This window comes from Oncorhynchus mykiss, chromosome 30 (assembly GCF_013265735.2).
Source record: "Oncorhynchus mykiss isolate Arlee chromosome 30, USDA_OmykA_1.1, whole genome shotgun sequence".
In the NCBI taxonomy this organism is placed as follows: domain Eukaryota; kingdom Metazoa; phylum Chordata; class Actinopteri; order Salmoniformes; family Salmonidae; genus Oncorhynchus; species Oncorhynchus mykiss.
In genome coordinates this window covers 5,902,784-5,912,151 of record NC_050570.1, presented here as the reverse complement: position 1 = coordinate 5,912,151, position 9,368 = coordinate 5,902,784, and the positions used below count along the sequence as shown (strand labels likewise).

At 45.4% G+C, this 9,368-nt stretch overlaps 1 protein-coding gene across 2 annotated transcripts in view; it reads right to left on the bottom strand.

Moving 5' to 3' along the window:
* The window catches only part of LOC110522704 (anoctamin-3-like), an 89,317-nt gene extending 81,167 nt beyond the window's left edge, over positions 1–8,150 (bottom strand). For both annotated transcript variants that reach the window (XM_036968983.1, XM_036968984.1), the window contains exon 1: positions 7,839–8,150. The gene's annotated coding sequence lies outside the window, so the exon portion shown is untranslated. The remainder of the gene's footprint in view (positions 1–7,838) is intronic.
* Between the last annotated feature and the right edge of the window lie 1,218 nt (positions 8,151–9,368).

Here is a 9,368-nt window from a genome sequence, read left to right as displayed (position 1 = left end):
GACCGCACTAGAGACAGAGACACTCGATATCTGGTCTGGAGACCGTACTAGAGACCGAGACACTCAATATTTAGTCTGGAGACCGCACTAGAGACCGAGACACTCGATATCTGGTCTGGAGACCGCACTAGAGACCGAGACACTCGATATCTGGTCTGGAGACTGCACTAGAGACCGAGACACTCGATATCTGGTCTGGAGACCGCACTAGAGACCGAGACACTCAATATCTGGTCTGGAGACCGCACTAGAGACCGAGACACTCGATATCTGGTCTGGAGACCGCAATAGAGACCGAGACACTCAATATCTGGTCTGGAGACTGCACTAGAGACCGAGACACTCGATATCTAGTCTGGAGACAGCACTAGAGACCGAGACACTCGATATCTAGGATTAAATATCAGGAATTGTGAAAAAATGAGTTTAAATGTATTTGGCTAAGGCGTATATAAACTTCAGGCTTCAACTGTACATATGAGATGAGTAATGAAAGATATGTAAACATGATTAAAATGACCTTTATAACAATCAATGTCATGTATGGAGGTGGGAGAAGGTCCGTGTTAATTCTGTGAAGCGTTTCTACACTGGGGATGCGTCCCAAATAACTCCCTATTCCCTAAAAAGTGGTGCACTACTATTGACCAAAGGGTCCATAGAGCTCTGGTCTAAAGTAGTGCACTACATGGGGAATAGGGAGCCATTTGGGACACTACCCCTATGGAAGCATCGGGGGAAAAGGGATGAGTGGGAGTTCAAAGCTAAATCATGTCGGTCGTTCTGCCATCGCCAGAGTCTGAAAGGAATGTTTTATCAGTTTTCTTTAATCCAAACTAAGGGGATTTTCAGACAGAGCTCAAGCTCTTTAGGATCCTCTCAGTCTTTAGCGATGACCCAAACGTGACCTCGAAGAGACGGGGAACGTTAGTTCCACGAGTCCTGCATCACGATCGTATTTTTAACTAGCCTTCGTCACAGATCTGACGGCACAAACGGATCTGACACCAGGGTGTATTTTTCTCTGCTCGGATCGTGCTCAGAATAGACAGAGGCTGTTACCTAGACAGTGCACTACTTTCGACCAGAGCCCTAGGTGCAAACTAGTGCTCTATGTAGGGTAATAGGGTGCCATTTAGGATGCACAGAGACTTCTGAGTCGTGCTAAACTACTCATTTGAATGTGAATGGTCTTTTGAGTGAATTCTCCTACCGCTACAGATTTCATCATTAGAGGTGAATGATTTTTTTTCCCCTTCTCCCTATTGTAGTGACATTTAACTACCTCACAGAGTCTCAATGGGGTGTGTTTTTCACCACACCGCTGCGTAGTTGTCCCCTCAGCGGTGACAGCCTTCATCAGCGACACGTCCCTACCTCCCGGAGCTGTCTCACAATCATTTCAAAATCATATTATGTGGCAGCAGTCACTGCCACTATGAAAATCTATGTAAAAAAAAAAAAAGAACAGATTTTGTAAATGGTTCTGGATGGTGGTTCATTAACCTCTATGTCTGAGCATAACCTTTGGATCTGCCAATTGAATATCTACATATTTTCTAATATGGCACATAACAGAATGTATACAGTCTGATCAACAATGAATAAAACCCCTATTACATGTTATAACAAGGGGTTCAAGTAACAGCAACAAAACATCCCATGACTGAAACTGAAGTCGATCTCAGGTCGATTGTCTGCGGGGGGGGGGGCAAAATGACCATCATGCTTTTAGGGAAAGAGGATCAATTTTGTACATGTTTTAAACTAATTCCAGTTACCATGCTTAGGGATCATTTTTATGTAGAAGGACTGAGAAGCTCAGTTCTGGAGACTTTTTAAAATGGACATTCTACTCCAAAACATATATATATATATATTTTTAAAATGTATGATGCCGGCATCATCTAAAATACAATTTCCACCTCCAGAAATGAAATATATATAAATATATATATAAATATTAGCATCAGATGTGCTATTAGCAATAGGCTTTATTACCCAACTGATGCAGCATATTGGCTACAAATAGAGAGACAGAAGCATGGGATTGGTCCCATCTGCATTCACCCCATTGGACACAACGATGTGTATAAACCCTGGATGACAGACAGGGGGCGCTGTACTGAAGCCACCGCGCAGACATCTTTAGGACTCCTCATTTGTAAAGCATGTTTGGAAGCTATATATAAATACATTTATTCATGTTTAGTCTACATCATTTCTTGACACGTCTATTACAGACACTTTAATGCATACGTTTAAATTAGATTACGTGAGCTAAACATAAAAATGATCTTTAAAGTACTATTTTCAGAGAGTACTAATGTTACTGTCTGCACTACAACAACAACAATTCTTATTTACATGCAATTTTGCCCTTGAAACATTTAATTGAAATACTGTAGAATTCCATTCATTCCTATGGAGCACTGCCTCTACTGGGGAGAGCCAATATGGCCGACCGTTGGCTTCAAAGACTCTCAATGGCCAATACATAACGTCAGCAAACCAGGGTTAATATACATCATTCATTGTACACAACATCCTGATTGTTATTATTAATTATTATTCACTGAAATGTTTTAATTTCGTTGGTTCCTGGCCAACAGTATCAGCACACTGCTCGTCAAACATTTCATTATAAAATCATGGTCTTTGGGCATCACCTTTATTTTATTTAACTAGGCAAGTCAGTTAAGAACAAATTCTTATTTTCAACTAGGAACAGTGGGTTAACTGCCTGTTCAGGGGCAGAACAACAGATTTGTACCTTGCAGGCTCGGGGGTTTGAACATGCAACGTTCCGGTTACTAGTACCACCACTAGTATCTAACCACTAGGCTACCCTGCCGCCCCTACACTCTAACCACTAGGCTACCCTGCCGCCCCTACACTCTAACCACTAGGCTACCCTGCCGCCCCTACACTCTAACCACTAGGCTACCCTGCCGCCCCAACAACATTAATATGGTGTTGGTCCCCCCTTTGTTGCTATAACAGCCTCCACTCTTCTGGGAAAGCTTCCCACTAGATGTTGGAACATTGCTGTGGGGACTTGCTTCCATTCAGCCACAAGAGCATTAGTGAGGTCAGGCACTGATGTCGGGCGATTTGGCCTGGCTCCCAGTCTCCCCCATCTGGTGCCAAACCCAGATTCGTCCATCGGACAGCCAGATTGCGAACCGTGATTCATCACTCCAGAGAACGCATTTCCACTGCTCCAGAGTCCAATGGCGGCAAGCTTTACACCACTCCAGCCAACGCTTGGCATTGCGCATGGTGATTATAGGCTTGTGTACGGCTGGTCGGCTATAGAAACCCATTTCATGAAGCTCCCGACAAACAGTTTTTGTGCTGATGTAACCGGTGTGAAATTGCTAGCTAGTTAGCGGCGTGCGCGCTAATAGCGTTTCAATCGGTGACGTCACTCGCTCTGAGACCTTGAAGTAATTGTTCCCCTTGCTCTGCAAGGGCCGCGGCTTTTGTGGAGCGATGGGTAACGATGCTTCGTGGGTGTCAGTTGTTGATGTGTGCAGAGGGTCCCTGGTTTGAGACCAGGTAGGGGAGAGGAGTGGGACTGAAGCAAAACTGTTACACTGACGTTGCTTCCAGAGGCAGTTTGGAACTCGATAGTGAGTCTTGCAACAGAGGACAGATGATTTTTACCCGTTTCAGACCTCGGCGGTCCCGTTCTGTGAGCTTGTGTGGCCTACCACTTCGCGGCTGAGCCGTTGTTGCTCCTAGACGTTTCCACAGCTTTAGCAGGGCAGACATTTTACAAACTGACCTGTTGAAAAGGTGGCATTGTAAGTCACTGAGCTCTTCAGTCACTGAGCTCTTCAGTACGGGCCATTCTATCGCCAATGTTTGTCTATGGAGATTGCATGGTTGTGTGTTCAATTTATACACCTGTCAGCAAAAGGATGTGGCTGAAATATACTTTTGTCCATGTAGTGTTTGTCATTGCCCTCTTAAGACGCCATTGCCCCTGTAAGAGATCTGTTGCGCCTAAAGGGAAAGGGGGGATACCTGGTCAGTTGTACAACTGAATGCATTCAACTGAAATGTGTCTTCCGCATTTAACCCAACCCCCCATCATTAATGATGCCACCCCCTCAATTTTAGGAGTAGAAAAATAAACGTGGCAGCAATGGAAAGCTGGGATCCGCATCCAAAACTACTTTCAAAAGTGATTTTCCTGCCATTGCATTCAGAATTGTCATAAACAAATCTTACATGACGGTGCATTAAGTACCAGTCTATTCCGTGGATTATGTACTTGATGATATGATGACCAGTAAACAGTCCATGATTAACAGTAGAAATTATAGTGCAGAGAGAGGACCATCAATATAATTCATGATGCTGTGGCTGACAGTGTTAATAGTCTCTCCCTGCATCAACCCACAATGACCTCGTTAGATGATAATGGTCTCCCCCTGCATCACACCACAATGACCTCGTTAGATGATAATGGTCTCCCCCTGCATCACACCACAATGACCTCGTTAGATGATAATGGTCTCCCCCTACCTCACACCACAATGACCTCGTTAGATGATAATGGCCTCCCCCTACCTCACACCACAATGACCTCGTTAGATGATAATGGTCCCCCCCTACATCACACCACAATGACCTCGTTAGATGATAATGGCCTCCCCCTGCATCACACCACAATGACCTCGTTAGATGATAATGGTCTCCCCCTACCTCACACCACAATACCTCGTTAGACGATAATAGTCTCTCCCTGCATCAACCCACAATGACCTCGTTAGGTGATAATGGTCTCCCCCTGCATCACACCACAATGACATCGTTAGATGATAATGGCCTCCCCCTACCTCACACCACAATGACCTCGTTAGATGATAATGGTCCCCCCCACATCACACCACAATGACCTTGTTAGACGATAATGGCCTCCCCCTGCATCACACCACAGTGACCTCGTTAGATGATAATGGTCTCCCACTACCTCACACCACAATGACCTTGTTAGACGATAATGGTCTCTCCCTGCATCAACCCACAATGACCTCGTTAGATGAAAATGGTCTCCCCCTGCATCACACCACAATGACCTCGTTAGATGATAATGGTCCCCTACCTCACACCACAATGACCTCGTTAGATGATAATGGTCTCTCCCTGCATCAACCCACAATGATCTCGTTAGATGATAATGGTCTCCCCCTGCATCAACCCACAATGACCTCGTTAGATGATAATGCCCCCCCCCTGCATCACACCACAATGACCTCGTTAGATGATAATGGCCTCCCCCTACCTCACACCACAATGACCTCGTTAGATGATAATGGCCCCCCCCCCTACATCACACCACAATGACCTCGTTAGATGATAATGGTCACCCCCTGCATCAACCCACAATGACCTCGTTAGATGATAATGGTCTCCCCCTACCTCACACCACAATGACCTCGTTAGATGATAATGGTCTCCCCCTGCATCACACCACAATGACCTCGTTAGATGTTAATGGTCCCCCTACCTCACACCACAATGACCTCGTTAGATGATAATGGTCCCCCTACATCACACCACAATGACCTCGTTAGATGATAATGGTCTCCCCCTGCATCACACCACAATGACCTCGTTAGATGTTAATGGTCTCCCCCTGCATCAACCCACAATGACCTCGTTAGATGATAATGGTCTCCCCTACCTCACACCACAATGACCTCGTTAGATGATAATGGTCTCCCCCTGCATCACACCACAATGACCTCGTTAGATGATAATGGTCTCCCCCTGCATCAACCCACAATGACCTCGTTAGATGATAATGGCCCCCCCCTGCATCACACCACAATGACCTCGTTAGATGATAATGGCCTCCCCCTACCTCACACCACAATGACCTCGTTAGATGATAATGGTCTCCCCCTACCTCACACCACAATGACCTCGTTAGATGATAATGGTCTCCCCCTGCATCACACCACAATGACCTCGTTAGATGATAATGGTCTCCCCCTGCATCAACCCACAATGACCTCGTTAGATGATAATGGTCTCCCCCTGCATCACACCACAATGACCTCGTTAGATGTTAATGGTCCCCCTACCTCACACCACAATGACCTCGTTAGATGATAATGGTCCCCCTGCATCAACCCACAATGACCTCGTTAGATGATAATGGTCTCCCCCTGCATCACACCACAATGACCTCGTTAGATGTTAATGGTCCCCCTACCTCACACCACAATGACCTCGTTAGATGATAATGGTCCCCCTACATCACACCACAATGACCTCGTTAGATGATAATGGTCTCCCCCTGCATCACACCACAATGACCTCGTTAGATGTTAATGGTCTCCCCCTGCATCAACCCACAATGACCTCGTTAGATGATAATGGTCTCCCCCTACCTCACACCACAATGACCTCGTTAGATGATAATGGTCTCCCCCTACCTCACACCACAATGACCTCGTTAGATGATAATGGTCTCCCCCTGCATCACACCACAATGACCTCGTTAGATGATAATGTCCCCCTACCTCACACCACAATTACCTCGTTAGATGATAATGGTCTCCCCCTGCATCACACCACAATGACCTCGTTAGATGTTAATGGTCTCCCCCTGCATCAACCCAAAATGACCTCATTATATGATAATGGCCTCCCCCTGCATCAACCCACAATAACTTTGTTAGATGATAATGTCCCCCTACCTCACACCACAATGACCTCGTTAGATGATAATGGTCCCCCTACATCACACCACAATGACCTCGTTAGATGATAATGGTCTCCCCCTGCATCACACCACAATGACCTCGTTAGATGTTAATGGTCTCCCCCTGCATCAACCCACAATGACCTCGTTAGATGATAATGGTCTCCCCCTACCTCACACCACAATGACCTCATTAGATGATAATGGTCTCCCCCTGCATCACACCACAATGACCTCGTTAGATGATAATGTCCCCCTACCTCACACCATAATGACCTCGTTAGATTATAATGGTCCCCCTACATCACACCACAATGACCTCGTTAGACGATAATGGTCTCCCCCTGCATCACACCACAATGACCTCGTTAGATGTTAATGGTCTCCCCCTGCATCAATCCACAATGACCTCGTTATATGATAATGGCCTCCCCCTGCATCAACCCACAATGACTTCGTTAGATGATAATGGTCTCCCCCTGCATCAACCCACAATGACTTTGTTAGATGATAATGGTCTCCCCCTGCATCAACCCACAATGACCTCGTTAGATGATAATGGTCTCCCCCTACCTCACACCACAATGACCTCGTTAGATGATAATGGTCTCCCCCTACCTCACACCACAATGACCTCGTTAGATGATAATGGTCCCCCCCTGCATCACACCACAATAACCTCATTAGATGATAATGGTCCCCCCCTGCATCACACCACAATAACCTCGTTAGATGATAATGGCCTCTCCCTACCTCAACCCTCTACGGCCTCATTAGAACTACAGTTATGGGTTTACTTCCTGCAGGAATCACATACACACTAAAACTGCATACACAGCAGTGAAGGCACTGCAAGTCGGTGTGGATGAAAGCGCCTGCTGCTTTTCATTTTTGGTGTTTATACATGTATAGATCTCCGTCAGGCTGTGGGAGGACAGAGACAGACAGACGGACAGACGGACAGACAGACAGACAGACAGACCAATCAACCAACTGACCGACTGACTGACCAACTGACCAACTGACCGACTGATCGACCAACTGACCGACCGACCAATCGACCAACTGACCGAGTGACTGATCAACCAACTGACCGACCGGCCGACTGACTGACCTGTCTTGGAGGAGATGAGGGTGCAGGAAGTGCTGTGACTGTGGGTCAGAGGTTGGGTGTGTTGTGCCTGGATCTGGCAGTGGTCCTGGGCCTGGTGCTGTAGCCAGGGGTCAGCCAGCTGGGCCTGGTGCTGTACCCAGGGGTCAGCCAGCTGGGCCTGGTCCTGAACCTGGAGTTGAGGCACTGACTGCAGATGATGAGGTTAGAGGTGGAAGAAGACATATACTTAGTTGAGAATCGCGATTAAAATGTAAAATCTGTGTTAATAAAATACTAGAAAAGACTATAAAAACAGTAGAACGAGGAGCGGAAGAAGGGCACTAGCTCCCCCCCTCTCTTTGCATGTTAAGTGCAAGTCTATGGGTCAAATGTCCCCTCCCCTTTCTAAATGAGAAAGATGCTAAATCTAAATTTGGGATTGAAATTGGAATTGACTGGTCAACACTGATCGTGACCTAATTATCGTGATAAAATCCCTGCCTGTGGGTGTGTCTGGGGCTTGTCGTCGGGGGTGAGGGGCATAGACAGGAAGTGGTTGATGTTCTGTGGATGGGTTTGGCTCTGGGCCAGGCAGGGCAGGCTACGACGGGACGGCTTCAGGGTCTTCTCCTTCAGGATCTCACTGATGCTTGTGTGCATGCCTGGAAGGAGGGAGAGAGAGATTAATGAATTCATTAATTAACTGAATTGTCCAATGTGAATAAGAGTCTTTGCTGTGTTGTGTTGTTCCCCTAAGCCGGACACCATCATAGGCTGGGAGCAGCACAGGGTCAGCTGCTTGGGTTAAGTTGCTCAAGGGCACAACGGCAGTAGTCAATGGCAGTAGTTAATTATAGTAGTCAATGGCAGTAGTTAATTGTAGTAGTCAATTTATTTATTTATTTTATTTTATTTCACCTTTATTTAACCAGGTAGGCTAGTTGAGAACAAGTTCTCATTTGCAACTGCGACCTGGCCAAGATAAAGCATAGCAGTGTGAACTAGTTATTTGTAGTAGTTAATTGTAGTAGTTATTTGTAGTAGTCAATGGCAGTAGTTAATGGCAGGAGTCAAAGGCAGTAGTTAATTGTAGTAGTCAATGGCAGTAGTTAATTGTAGTAGTCAATGGCAGTAGTTAATTGTAGTAGTCAATGGAAGTAGTTAATTGTAGTAGTCAAAGGCAGTAGTTAATTGTAGTAGTCAATGGAAGTAGTTAATTGTAGTAGTCAATGGAAGTAGTTAATTGTAGTAGTCAATGGAAGTAGTTAATTGTAGTAGTCAATGGAAGTAGTTAATTGTAGTAGTCAAAGGCAGTAGTTAATTGTAGTAGTCAATGGAAGTAGTTAATTGTAGTAGTCAAAGGCAGTAGTTAATTGTAGTAGTCAATGGCAGTAGTTAATTGTAGTAGTCAATGGAAGTAGTTAATTGTAGTAGTCAAAGGCAGTAGTTAATTGTAGTAGTCAATGGAAGTAGTTAATTGTAGTAGTTAATTGTAGTAGTCAATGGCAGTAGTTAATTGTAGTAGTCAATGGCAGTAGTTAATTGTAGTAG